At 43.7% G+C, this 13,316-nt stretch overlaps 1 non-coding gene across 1 annotated transcript; it reads right to left on the bottom strand.

Annotated features, from left to right (window-relative positions):
• Positions 1 to 3,938: 3,938 nt before the first annotated feature.
• Positions 3,939 to 4,045, bottom strand: LOC130859698 (U6 spliceosomal RNA). The gene has a single exon (XR_009055261.1). It is a non-coding gene; the product is annotated as a U6 spliceosomal RNA (small nuclear RNA).
• Positions 4,046 to 13,316: the final 9,271 nt, after the last annotated feature.

Here is a 13,316-nt window from a genome sequence, read left to right as displayed (position 1 = left end):
ATCAGGGACTGAACCTGGGCTATAGCACTGAAAGCCCAGAATCTTAACTACCAGGTCGACAGGGAACTACCTGTAAAGCTCTTTTTAATCTGGTGAAACAATATCTAATGGTATTTAACAAATGACTTTTGACTTCCTCCCCTTTTTCAAAAATTATTTTATTTATTGGCTGTGCTGGGTCTTCATTGCTGCACGAGGGCTTTCTCTAGCTGTGGTGAGAGGGGTCTACTCTTCATTGCGGTGCACGGACTTATCGTGGTGGCTTCTCTTGTTGCGGAGCACGGGCTCTAGGTGCACAGGCTTCAGTAGTTGTGGCACGTGGGCTCAGTAGTTGTGGCACATGGGCTTAGCTGCTCCACAGCATGTGGGATCTTCCTGGACCAGGAATCAAACCCATGTCTTCTGCACTGGCAGGTGGATTCTTAACCACTGAACCACCAGGGAAGCTCCTGACCTCCTCCCTTAAAGATCTCCAGGAGGCTGTAAAATTAAGTTCCAGGTAATGCTCTTCAGAGATTATTTGCTTGGTGTCATATGGAAGCATTCCACTGCTATCATATAATATAAAGTAAATGCCACATCCACGTATTGATCTCAGCTGCTATGGCAAACAAGGCTGAAAAAATAGCATTCCCATCATTATTTGTATTTCCAAAGATTTTATAGGTATTTTTGTTGTGAATATGTGATATATTTATGGTCCTTCTTCTAAGAATTGAAGACAGTTTTCTTTAGAAGAAAAAAGACCCCCAGGTTTTCTTAGAATTGGAGGATTCAGAATAACAAACATCTGGGCAGTCTTCTGCTCATTGGGAAAAGCGGTCAATGTTCATATTTTGCGTGGTGGAGGATGTACCATCCCTTTTATGGGTTATGAGGAAAGTGTATTTAAACTGACTGTGGTTATGAGACGATTTGAAACTGTCTAGGAAAATGGATCCGTTTGGGACACTGTGATTATACCTCACTTAGCTAGTTCATTTGTGTGCGGGTAAGACAAGAATGACAAACAGAAAGGAAAATCCAGTGCCTCTGCCTCTGCTCAGATGTGATCAAGGGCGGGTTGAGTTCATGTATTATTCTATTTTTGTTCTGAACCACTGACTTGCCTTTCACTTGCAGGCTCAATTTGGCTCTGGATGTTTTGCAAATGTAACACGAGACTCAGTTAATTCCCTCCCAAGCCATCAAATTTTATTTTTTCTGAACTGGCAACTGCTTTGGTATTTCCCTTGGATCAAATATGCGATATGGCTTGATATTTATCTGTAGGAAACAGAAAACATTCAGCAATGCTGCCTAAAGGAGCCAATTACGGGCTTGGTGTGATGTAATCATTCAGACATAGGGTATCCCTCTCTGGCCAGAGCTGAAAATCCTCCAACAACCTCATGTTCTCTTGGTTTCTGTTCATAGTAAGGAAAACAGACCCACCAGTAATGAATAATAAACATTTTTATTTTGTATCTGGTTTATTTTTATGAAGGTAAAATCAACATATCATAAACACATTTTTATTTTTGGAGAACGGTTTGTTCCTGTTTTCTTTCAGCTCAGTTGCTTTCACTGTGATCAGGAACTTCTTTCTTCATTTCTGCATGGCTCAAGCCTCTTGCGTCTGAATGTGCTTTTTTTTTTTTTTTGAATGTGCTTTTAAACCCCAAAGCTCTGTCTTTAGGCCTCGTCACTTTTATTCTGTAGGACTGGGGTCCGGCACTTTTGTCTTATTCCTGTGCTATAAGGGCGGTATTTGCTGCAAGTTCTCCCCACAGGCCTAGGGCAGCAGCCCTATGACCCTGACCAGACTTTCACGCACCCTGCAACTCTCTCCAGAGATGGTCTCCATCGTCCCCTGTAGGGCTGCAGTTCTACAACGCTTTCTGAGGCTCACTTTTGGCCTCAGCTACATGGTTTCCACGGCCCCGGAGACAATTTTGGGTGAGTTGTGGCCTCTGTTAAATCTGGGCCTCCTGGTCCAGGCCATGCTCAGAGGCTTTGCTTTCTGCTGCAGCCCTACTGTTGGTCCCTGACTGAGTTCCTAGGACTGCGGTAACAAAATGCCACAAACTTTGTGGCTTAAACAATTCTGGTGGGCAGAAGTCCAAAGTCAAGCTGTCAGTAGGGCCAGGCTCTGTCTCTCTGAAGGTCAGAGGGAATGACCTGCTCTGGGCCTCTCTCCTAGCTGCTGGTGGCCTAGGATGTTCTTGGCTTGTAGATGACATTCTTTTCCCTTTGTCTTCACATTGACTTCCCTCTGTGTGTCTCTCTCTGTGTCCATACATCCCCTTTTAATAAGGATACAGTCATATTGAATAAGAGCCCACCCTAATGACCTCATGTTAACTCGATTTTTGGTAAAGACCCTGTTTTCTTTTTGTTGTTATTGTTTTTGTTTTAAGTCTTTATTGAATTTGTTACAACAGTGCTTCTGTTTTATGTTTTGGTTTTTTGGCTGCAAGGCATGTGGGATCTTAGCTCCCTGACCAGGAATCGAACCCACATGCCCTGCACTGGAAGGAGAAGTCTTAACCACTGGACCACCAGGGAAGTCCCAGGCCCTCTTTTCAAATTCATAGGTACTGTGGGTTAGACTGTCTACATCTTTTGGAGGAGACGTAATTCAACGCATTATAGCCGCATTGCCTTATACCTCTACACTGTGCTTGTAGTGAAGACCAGAAGAGCCACTCAAGAAACTGAGCTGAGGCTCAGGCCTTGGGATGACCCTCACCAAGTCCAACCAGGACCCTCACCCTGGCACACACCCTGGGGCGTGTCTTCTTTTGCCTCAATGCACAGACATGTTCCCCAAGGTTTGAGGCCCCCAAAAGGGGCTGCCCTTTTCTAGATTGCACAAGTTGCTCTACAAGCTAGCTGAAGTCCCATGAGGTCGACTTCTGATTTATTCACGGACATTAGCTATACTGAACATAGATTTTTTTTTTTCCATTTCAGTCATTCTGTACTCATATTCATGTATAAACCATGTAGTCAGTTTCGATTTTCTTTTAGCAGAAACAGCCTCACTGTCATCATTTTTTTCCTGCAAAATGTCGAGGTTCAGAGGAAGGAACCTGGCATACCAAGCCTGACAAGGAACCTAGCACGACAAGCCTATGCTACGTCTCAGATGAATTAGGACGCAGATAGGTGACTGCGCCTGGCTTCCTGCCTTCCCTTCCTTGCTGGTTTCACAAGCACCGCAGAGGCTCAGCGTGTGGAAATCTGAAACGATTGCCCTATTTTCTCACAGCATCAGACTGTGGAATGAAAATTGAGATCTGGCCTCGCTTATTATCTGAGAAATTTCAAACATCGTTTACTAGTGGTTTATAATTAAAACAGAAAATCCCATCTACCACAATGGGCACGTCCTCTCCCAAGAGTATGACTGAGTGCTGAACACATTTGAATCACCTTCAAATCTTGTCACCGTCCATTAAATTCATTGGACAACAGTAGCCCAGGCTCAGATCTCTAATTCTGGGCTTTGGCGAGCAGGGACCGTATTTCGGTTGCGCACTGGGGACGGGAACGCCAGCTTTGGAGAGACCAACGTGAACAGCTTCTGCCTCTCCATTTAATGCTGACTCTGTGCTCCGTGTTCCCATAGATTTATCTGCCTGGGCACCTCTGCCAAACCAGTAGGGTAAATCTGAATGGGACTGGAGAATGTTTCCCTGCCCGTGACCTCTCCAAAGAGCTCAAAGGCATAGGACTCGGAGATAACGACCTGCTGATTTAGCAAGGTCAGTGGCGAATGTGTAAGTCCCAGGCTGTGCACTGTCCTGAGGAGCAGGACAGTGTCTGTAAAACATTGCTCAGTGTGAGCCACAAGAAAGCCAAGGTATATCAGAGTCTACTGTGGGGATAGATTTAGAGGTAGATGAATGATTTTTTTGGTCAGTACGTCCCGCCTTTAAAAAACAAACAAACAAACAAACATGTAACGCTTCACGAATCTGTGTGTTGTCCTTGTGCAGGGGCCATACTAATCTCATGCTTCTTGTTCTAATTTTAGTATATGTGCTGCCGAAGTGAGCACATACTGTTTTTCTAAATAAAGTCTGAGCATGTGCCTCTAATATTTCTAGATTAAGCATTACCCTTGTCTTCTTTATCTATCGTGATGCTTTGAGGCTTTACAGAACAGCCTGTTCTGTGCTCATTAACTTAGATGTTCATGCAAATATTGGAACAGAATAATCCCAGGTGGTAAAATGAGAGACTCAGGAGCTCCCATGTAGATGAGACTCCACAGAAGCAAAGTAAAAGTGAATACTCAAGACGTGTGTGCAGATGACCTAAAGAAAGGGTGACCTGGAGCTCCACTGTGTGACTGTCCTGCCACCTGAAGAAGCAGGGCTGTGGGGAGCCCTATCAGGGCAGTGCTGGCTGCAGCCGGGTCACTTCCTGGGGCTTGCAGTGCTGCCAGCTGGAGGCAAGGGGAGGCACCACCGTGCTCGTGGGTGCAGCAGTAGCTTCCACCGCCTGCCCACTTCTGCACTGTGATTTTGGGTCTTGCCCCAGATGCCTAGCTTTGAAGCATGGTTCCCCAGCTTTCCTGAGCCACCCCCAATCCTAATAAATTCATTTTCTGCCTAAATCAGCCAGCGTTGGTTTCTGCACTCTTAGCTAAGAACCCTAACTGATTTGGGCACTCTGGTGGGGAAGCCAGAACTTGATTCTGGCAGTTGGACCCCAGAACCCACATTCTTTTTTTTTTTTTTTAACATTGGATGACAAAATAGCTTTATTTATAATTTCTGAATCAAGAGCTAATTATAGGAATTTTTTAAAAATTCAAAGTGAAACTGCAAACATTTTTTTTCTCTAAGGAAAAGCATCATATATTCTTTTTTTAATTTTATTTTTTTATTGGAATATAATTGCTTTACACTCTTGTACCAGCTTTTGAGGTACACCAAAGTCAATCAGCTGTATTTATACACATATCCCCATATTCCCTCCTTCCCTTGACTCCCCCCCACTTTCCCTGTCCTGGCCCTCTAAGGCAACATCCAGCATCGAGTTGATCTCCCTTTGTTATACAGCAACTTCCCACTGGCTATCTATTTTACAGTTGGTAGTATATATAAGTCTATGCTACTCTCTCACTTCATCCCAGCTTCCCCTTCGCCCCCCACCCCCTACCCCCGTGTCCTCCAGTCCATTCTCTGCATCTGCATCCTTATTCTTTCTTGTCACTGGGTTCATCAGTACCATTTTTTTTTTATATTCTGTATATATGAGTTAGCATACAATATTTGTTTTTCTCTTTCTGGCTTACTTCACTCTGTATGACAGACTCTAGTTCCGTCCATCTCATTACATATAGTTCCAACTCATTCCTTTTTATAGCTGAGTAATATTCCATTGTATATATATGCCACATCTTCTTTATCCATTCACCTGTTGATGGGCATTTAGGTTGCTTCCATGTCCTGGCTATTGTAAATAGGGCTGCAATGAACATTAGGGTACATGTTTCTTTTTGGATTATGGTTTTCTCTGGCTATATGCCCAGGAGTGGGATTGCTGGGTCATATGGTAGTTCCATATTTAGCTTTTGAAGGAAACTCCAAACTGTTTTCCATAGTGGCTCTACCAACTTACATTCCCACCAACAGTGCAGGAGAGTACCTTTTCTCCACATCCTCTCCAACATTTGTTGTTTCTAGATGTTTTGATGATGGCCATTCTGACTGGAGTGAGGTGATATCTCATTGTGGCTTTGACTTGCATTTCTCTGATGATGAGTGATGTTGAGCATCTTTTCATGTGTTTGTTGGCCATCTGTATGTCTTCTTTGGAGAAATGTCTATTTAGGTCTTCTGCCCATTTGTGGATTGGGTTGTTTGCTTTTTTGGTATTAAGCTGCATGAGCTGCTTGTATATTTTGGAGATTAATCCTGTGTCCATTGCTTCGCTGGCAAATATTTTCTCCCATTATGAGGGTTGCCTTCTTGTCTTGTTTATGGTTTCTTTTGCTCTGCAAAAGTTTAAGTTTCATTAGGCCCCATTTGTTTATTCTTAATTTTATTTCCATTATTCTAGGAGGTGGGTTCAAAAGGATCTTGCTTTGATGTATGTCATAGAGTGTTCTGCCTATGTTTTCCTCTAGGAATTTTATAGTGTCTGGCCTTACATTTAGGTCTTTAATCCAGAACCCACATTCTTAAGCCCTACAGGCACCACCTCTACTGCAGGCAGTCACTGAACTGGGCTCCAGACTGTGGGTGCCTCACCCAGGTGGACCACACGGATTATTGTCCAAAAGAGGACCTTTTTGAGAATGAAAAGGGCTTCTATTTATAATTATGCCAGGGCTGTGCTTGGCAAGTGAAATGGGCATATGCCTTACTAAGGAATTGTGCTTTTTCCTTATATTATAGAGGTGAATCCATCTGGCAGAAATTATACATGCAGTTTAAGGCCCAGCGTTAAGGGTCAGACTCACTTGATCCTATTTTGAATTTCCCAAGATAAAGGCAGTATTGTCCATTCTGCTAAATGTCCATTTAGACTCTTTATTCTTTCGCAAATATTAAAACCTAAGAGGAAGTGCCCTTCTAGAAGGATAATGCATTCCTGACTTTAAGTGCATATGCAGAACTGCTGTAGACCGTGCTCGTGAAGAGTAATTTTAAGAAAAAATAAAGCAAAAGGCAAAGAACTGTCTTCTTTGCAATGTGTCCATGAAATTAACAAATTATAAAATGCATTGGTAATTGAGGATATACCAAGGCTAGATTAGTAGTTCCATGGGAATCCATAAGGCAGAAGCATATGGAGATATTTTATTCTCTTAGGTGCTCATAAATGTCCCCTTGAGAAGGGCATTCTACTTCTTTGGAAGAAATACTTGTGATAAGCTTGAGAGAATGGTGAGGTCCCAAGGGGCAAAGTCAGGTGACAAGAGGAAATGGGTCAACTGCCTTCCAAAGAGGGTTTCTGTCAATTCACAGGTATTTGTTTAAGCACCTTGGTGAGTTTGAGTCTGCAGAGACAGGCTATGGAAAATGGGCTCAAATGCTCTTCACAGGAAAAGGAGTAAGGAGTGGGGAGGGAGAATCACAGAGGGAGAAGCCAGAGGGGTGGGAGCTGTATGGGGAAACTTTGAAGAGGAGACTGCTCCGATGACAGTGCTACTGGAGATGAGAAATATCTAATGTGCCGCTTGATTTGACCTTTCTCTGTGACCCACAGAGCTTCAGTAAAGACCAGAAAAACAAAGTAAAAGTGCTTGGAGTATTGGGGTACCTGTGATAATCAGTGAAGGGTCTGTGTTCTATCTCCAAGTTGACATGGTATCAAAGTGTAGTTAATACACCTGGACGAAGGGATGGCCAACCAGTGGATGTTCTTTTCTAATAAAAATGTGCATATTTCACATCTTAGCAGAGAGGCAGGAGAGGTGAGGGTAGAAGGAGACCATAACTCTGGGAGAGTGAAATTGATAACATGAACACAACAGAGGAGAAGATAGAAATGGTTAGAATTCTAGAGAGAATTTGGGCAGGGAGTTCTGTCAAGATTCTAGCTCAAGTGCAGACATGGAGTGACAGAGTATGGTGAGGAAAGGGACGAGTGAAACAGCTATCCCCACATCACTGAAGAACTGTGTAGCTCACACCATGAGTGCTAGACAAACATGGTTAAGAGGCACAGCTAAGCTTGGGCCATCTAGGGACAAATCCCAGCCATATTGTCCATCACCCCACCGAGTTTAGGGAAGCCATAGGCTATTTCTCTCCATCTGTTTCTATGTTTCTTTCTCCAATTACGTCAAGTAGGTTAACCAGGTAGATTTGCAAAGTAGAAAAAGGCAGCTCGTGACTTGTCTCCTACTCCTGCCCCTTCCTCTCTTCATTTCTAACTTCTTCCCAATTTCCAGAGCAAAGCACCCCAATGTTTTTGAGCATAAAGATTTTTTAACGTCAAAAGTCTCTAGAAAAAATGAAATAGCAGTGGCTTCTACTGATTAAAAAATACACACTATCAAAAATATGGGTTTGGGATTGACATGTCCACACAGCTGTATTTAGAATGGGTGGCCCATGGGGACCTGCTGTGTAGTGCAGGGACCTCTACTCGATGGTCTGTGGTGACCTAGATGGGAAAGGAATTTGACAGGGAATGGATGTGTATATGTGTGTGGCTAGTCCCTTTGCTGTGCACCTGAGGCCGGCACGCTGCTGTTAGTCAACTATACTCCAATATAAAATAAAAAGTTAGGGGCTTCCTAGGTGGCGCAGTGGTTAAGAATCCGCCTGACAATGCAGAGGTCACAGGTTCGATCCCAGCTCCAGGAAGATCCCACATGCAATGGAGCAACTAAGCCCGTGTGCCAAAAAATAAAAAATAAATAAATAAAAAATAAAATAAAAAGTTAAAAAAAACATTAAAAAAAAATTGCTGAAGACCGAAATAGACATTTCCCCAAAGAAGACATGCAGGTGGCCAATAGGCACATGAAAGATGCTCAACATCATAATGATCAGAGAAATGCAAAGCAAAACTATAATGAGGTATCACCTCACACCGGTCAGAATGGCCACCATCAAAATGTCTACAAGTAACAAGTGCTGGAGAGGGTGTGGAGGAAAGGGAACCCTCCTACACTGCTGGTGGGAATGTAAGTTGGTGCAGCCGCTGTGGAAAACAGTATGGAGGTTCCTCACAAAACTAAAAACAGAATTACCATATGACCCAGCAATCCCACTTCTGAGCATATATCCAGACAAAACTATCATTCAAAAAGATACATGCACCCCTATGTTCATAGCAGCACCATTCACAATAGCCAAGACATGGAAGCAACCTAACTGCGCATCGACAGATGAATGGATAAAGAAGATGTGGTACATATATACAATGGAATATTAATTCAGCCATAAAAAAGAATGAAATAATGCCATTTGCAGCACCATGGATGGACCTAGAGATGATCACACTAACTAAAGTAAATCAGACAGAGAAAGACAAATACCATATGATATCACTTATATGGGTCTAAAATATGACACAAATGAACCTATCTATGAAGCAGAGGTATAATCACAGACATGGAGAGCAGACTGGTGGTTGCCAGAGGGGAGGAGGTTGCGGGAGGGATGGGGTGGGAGGCTGGGGTTAGCAGATGTAAGCTTTTATACATTTAGAATGGATGGAAAATGGGGTCCCAGTGTATAGCACAGAGAGCTATACTTGGTGTCCTGTGACAAATCCTAATAGAAAAGACTATTTTTAAAAAAGGGACCATATATGTGTGTATAGCTGAGTCACTTTGCTGTACAGCAGAAGTTAACACAACATTGTAAATCAATTATATGTCAATTAAAAAAGATATTGATCAAAAAACATTGCTAATGCAGTAATGGTTCAATTGGACATTTATTAATTTTAACAGCATCTAAATACAATTGAAAAAATAACATATATTTGTTGGGATTAGCTGTAACTGTAACAGAGATTTGAAAAATAGTGGCTTAAACAACATAGAAATTAATTTTTCTATCACATGAAAGTCTGGTGTAGGGGCTCCCCAGTCATTGGCAACCCAGGCTACTTCTCCATTTGGCTTCATTTAGTCACTAGAGTATGTCTCCTGTCATCATGTTCCAAGATAGAATTCTTTCCAACATCTCTACATCCAAAGAAGTAGGGTGGAAGAAGGAGGGCACAAGGTGAAAGCAGGGTGAAAAAGCCAAGGGCACAAGTCTCGGCTTTCTCTTATGTAAATTTCTGGAAACTTCCATGTATGTGTTCCTCTTACATCCCATTGGCCAGAACTTAGTCATTTGGCTACAACTAGCTGCAAAGAAGGCTGGAAAATGGACTCTCTGTTTCTGGCTGTCATGTGCTCAGATAAACCGTGGATATTCTAAAGGGGAAAATTAGTACTTTCTCCCCAACAGATGTGTGTGATTTGCCCACAGCCGCACAGCAAGCCAGCATAGAGTCAGGACTAGGTAGAAGCCAGCTCTCCCAGGTTTCCTGTTTGGCTCCTTAACTTGCCCGCTGAACAGCGTACATATCTCTACCAGGGAGAGTCCTCCCTGGTGACTTACCAGGCTTTCTTAAATTGCCATTTTCCTCTGTGTGTGTGTGACATCCTGGTAACATATGTGATACTGTGTGTGGGTCCTCTCATCATAGTTCATCCCACATGGCAGAATATTCTCAAGTCACAACAGATAAAGGATTGGGGGCTTGGGTGTTCTCTTGGGCACCTAAGAAAGTGCAGAGAAAGCAAGGAGGCAGATGAGAATTGTTTGCAGCTCATGGAGGAGCTCACAAGAAAATCAAGAGAAGTTGCCTTTGGCGGAGACTGAAACGAGACCCTTGGGGGTATGTAAGAGGGTGAAATATCTGAATCAGAAAGGAAGTCTCAGTGCTTGGGCCATCTCTTGTGTAATATACTTTCAGAAGGTGGAAAAATATTTGTGATTACTGTGTTCTTGCTGTACCCAGCTCAAGGCTAAAGATGGGAGGAGCCTTGCCATTTAAACAGCATAAAAACCACGGCTTCCAATTCCCTTTTTGCTTGTGCACTGTTGTGCACTAGCCGGTAAAACTGGGGCCTCGAGATTTGCAGAAAGCTGATGCTTACCCTACTTACACTATCGTTGGAATCCACAAAGGACAATTTAAAACTGCTAACTTCTTAGCTCCCTTAAAGGCCAGGTCTACATTTTAGATCACAGGAAAGAGGATTTACGTAGAATATCACCTAATCTAGTTCATGTTGCTTTCTGCTGAGAATTATCAAGGGATATGGAGGTTGGCTTTGGACACCTTTCTGCAGGATGAGTGTGGAGGCAACTCTTAACTCTGTGCAAAATCTCTTTGGCTGGTTGACTGCCTCCAACATGGTGAGGCAAGGGACTCAGGCAGGGCTTCATCAGGGAAGCAGAATTACTAGGTATATTAGGGAGGAAGGGATTCATTGAAGAACTGTGAGAAATGCTGGGGAAGTGAGGGCCTGAAAGGAAGAGTTGGAGGACCAGAGAAAAGTCATTAATCTGCCCGTCGAAGGGCTAGTATGGTGGGCAGAGTGGAACTTGCAGGGGAATCTATCTGGGACACCAGATACACCCAGTTGCCAGGGTAGGATCAGGAAGGGGACCTGGTGAAATGTGTGATTTCTGCATAACTCTTGCTTCTGAAAGTCTCCAGCCGAGCTTCAGGTCGAGGCAGGGTGCGCTCTTGTGAGTTGTGCTGGCATTTGGGAAGAGCTGGACCCAGAGCAGGAGAGAATGAGGAAAATCTGGAACTAGCCTGCACCTCTGTGTCTGTCACCTTTCGAGAATAATGGCCATGCTTTCCTCCTGCCTTCCAAACCTTACACAAATTCTTCTTTTGGCCAACTCTAGCTCAGAACCGTAAGGGGATTCTGGGGAATGTAGTTCTAGCTAACCCAAGTTCACACAGCACACACCCCCACTATAACAGCCAAAGGGGGGAAATCATGGTTTGTACATTTTAAGAAAATTATTGAAATTCTAATATTAAATTATAACATTAATGAGTCCCCAGTTGACTGGTTCATATATTTACAAGCACAAAGAAAGAGAGAGTCATGGAAAATTAACCAGTTATAAATGATCATGTTATACTTACACTTTAAGTGTGGAACAGCTATGAAATTTTGTCCTTAAAATTCCCGTTATAGATACAGTTTTGGTTTCCAGTAGCTACAGGGGAAGAATGTCCAGGAGAACAGATTGAAACACTGAATGCTTTCTTGGGTTTGATAGAGTATCAAGAGCAGAGGGCTGGGGACTTCCTTGGTGGCGCAGTGGTCAAGAATCCACCTGCCAATGCAGGGGACACCGGTTTGAGCCCTGGTCCAAGAAGATCCCACACACCGTGGAGCAACTAAGCCTGTGCACCGCAACTACTGAACCTGCGCTCTAGAGCCTGAGAGCCACAACTAATGAGCCCACGCACCACAACTACTGAAGCCCACATGCCTAGAGCCCATGCTCCGCAAGGAACGAAGCCACTGCAATAAGCCCACGTACCACAACGAAGAGTAGCTCCCGCTCCCTGCAACTAGAGAGAGCCCGTGTGCAGCAATGAAGACCCAATGCAGCCATAAATAAATAAATAAATAAATAAATAATAAAACATATCTTAAAAAAAAAAAAGAACAGAGGGCTAGACTCTGAGGACTACAGAGTATCCCATGCCATTTAATACAGTGATTTCTCCCAGTAACATTCCCACTAATAGTTTCACACTGAGTGCTTATTAATGCTCATTACAGAATATTGCCCTCAGCTCCACTAAGCTTTAATCTCAGCTGTTTTCTGGCACATCAACAATACGGCAGGTCACCCAAGGGAGACGGGTCACACACTTACTGTTTTGCACAAAATAACTTGGCTAGTGAAATTGACGGATTGGAAAACTAGAGCAGGGCCCCATTCTACTCAGAAGATTCCAAGGGGCTGCGGCATCTCAAAGTCTGACAGCGTTGTCTGCTTGACAGAGTCGCTGCCTCAGAGAAACATTAGGTTGAGAGCCTCCAAAGAAGAGGCCTCTCCAGTCTAGGGAGTCTGCATAGCGTGGGAGAGCACACAGGCATCGCAGCCTCGGCCTGTGCTCTCTGTTCTCTCCCAGGCGGAGGCTAGGTTGGGAGGCACTGAGAGGCAGCGTCCCTTTTTCCACAGGCTTCCATGAGTGAGGCTCAGGGCTGGCCCAGGTCCAAACCATGGAGGAGGCCGCTCCCTCTCTGGTGCCTCTCCTTCCACTCTTTTGCCTTTTAGATACCTCTTTCCCTGATGCTTGGTGTCCTCAGCAAACCTTGGCTGTCCAGGGCCACTCAGGGTTGTTTATTCCCTTCAGCCAGTCTTGATTGGCCAGAGCTTTATGCTTCAGACTTTGTTTTCTCTGAGCCGGTAAAATGCATCATTCCATTGTCCCTCTGAGACCTTCTTTCAGCTCATATCACAATACTGCTAATGGGTCCAGAAAGAATCGTCAAGAGTCCCTTTAGTGGTAGCAACGCGGTGTGCCAGGCTTCCCAGATTTCCCTGCAAGTTCCAAATTCGGCAGTCTGACAGAAAGATAATTTGGGTGAACCTTTGGCAATTTCCACTGGCCACCTACTCCACCCACACGTCCGGTAAATCACAGACATAAATGTTTGGTTAATTATTAATGTGATTGATGGTTACTGATTGCTCAAATTCAAGGTCATAAATGGTTTGCATCTCTTAGGTGCTAAATAGATGCTTGTTGGCCGAAGTAGTCTTTGATTAGACTTTGTCCAAGGATTTTGCTCTCTTAAATTGCAGGGACAGGTA

The sequence above is a fragment of the Hippopotamus amphibius genome, chromosome 8 (genome assembly GCF_030028045.1).
Source record: "Hippopotamus amphibius kiboko isolate mHipAmp2 chromosome 8, mHipAmp2.hap2, whole genome shotgun sequence".
In the NCBI taxonomy this organism is placed as follows: domain Eukaryota; kingdom Metazoa; phylum Chordata; class Mammalia; order Artiodactyla; family Hippopotamidae; genus Hippopotamus; species Hippopotamus amphibius.
This window is presented reverse-complemented; position numbering and strand designations above follow the sequence as displayed.